Genomic DNA, 1449 nt, shown 5'->3' on the forward strand with positions numbered 1-1449 from the left:
GCTGAGTGTCACTGGACTGGAGGGGTCAAAGGTGAGTCCAAGGATTTTTTATACCCAAAAGAAGTGAAGGCAGAGACTCAAACTGGTCCTTGGAAGCCAATATTCACTGAAGCATTATTCACAATAGCCCCAAGGTGGAAACAGTCCAAGTAGTCATCCTCAGATGAGTGGATGAACTAAATGCGGACTTGTATTCACTCATAAAAAGGAATGATTTCTGATACATGCTACAACATGGATGAGTCTTGAAAACATTATGCTGGGTGAAATAAGCCAGGCACAAGATGATAAACATTGTATGATTCCACTCATATGAAGTATCTAGAAAAGGCACATAGAGACAAAAAGTGGATTAGAGGTTACTAGGAGCTAGAGGAAGAGAGAATGAAGGATTTTTTTTAAATTTGTTTATTCATGAGAGACACAGAGAGAGGCAGAGACATAGGCAGAGGGAGAAGCAGGATCCCTGGAGGGAGCCCGATTCAGGACTCGATCCCAGGAACCTGGGATCACGACCCGAGTCAAAGGCAGATGCTCAACCACTGAGCCACCCAGGTGTCCCAAGGGAATGAAGGATCTTGCTTAATGGGTACAGAGCTGTTGTTTGGGGTAACGAAAAAGTTCTGGAAATAGTGGTGAGGGTTGCACGGCATCATGAATCTAATTAACACCACTGAATTGTACACTTAAAATGGGAAATGCTATAGGTTTTTACAACTTCACAAAATTAATAACGTAGTATTCCAAAACCCATCAAACTGTATACTTTAAGTGGGTCGGTTGTGTGGTAGGTGAATTATATCTCTATAAAGCTGATTTTTTCTTAATCAAACAATAACAACATCTGAGTAGGTCCAAGAAGATGACGGGGGTGGGGGGGGGAGCGTAGCCAGGAGGCTATGGCTGTGCTTTGAGCTGGGGCTTTGCTGGTCCAGAGAGAAGGGGCAAGTGGTCAAACTGGATGGGCACTAGGGAGGATGGACGGTGCTGGGTGGCCAGGCTGTTGTGGGACACAGGGGAGAGGAACCCAAAGGACAACTCTCAGCTGCCCTCTTCTTTGCCCCTCCACTACTTGCTGTGAAACCACATTTTAGTCCTAATCCGATCTCTTTAAGAATTTTTGCATCTTGGGGGATCCCTGGGTGGCGCAGCGGTTTGGCGCCTGCCTTTGGCCCAGGGCGCGATCCTGGAGACCCTGGATCGAATCCCACGTCGGTCTCCCAGTGCATGGAGCCTGCTTCTCCCTCTGCCTGTGTCTCTGCCCCTCTCTCTCTCTCTCTGTGTGTGACTATCATAAATAAATAAAAATTTTTAAAAAATTATTTAAAAAAAAAGAATTTTTGCATCTTGGGACACCTGGATGGCTCAGTGGTTGAGCATCTATCTGCCTTTGTCTCAGGTGGTGATCCCAGGACCCGGGATCAAGACCCACATCGGACTCCCTGTGAG

This window comes from Vulpes lagopus, chromosome 20 (genome assembly GCF_018345385.1).
Source record: "Vulpes lagopus strain Blue_001 chromosome 20, ASM1834538v1, whole genome shotgun sequence".
Classification (NCBI taxonomy): domain Eukaryota; kingdom Metazoa; phylum Chordata; class Mammalia; order Carnivora; family Canidae; genus Vulpes; species Vulpes lagopus.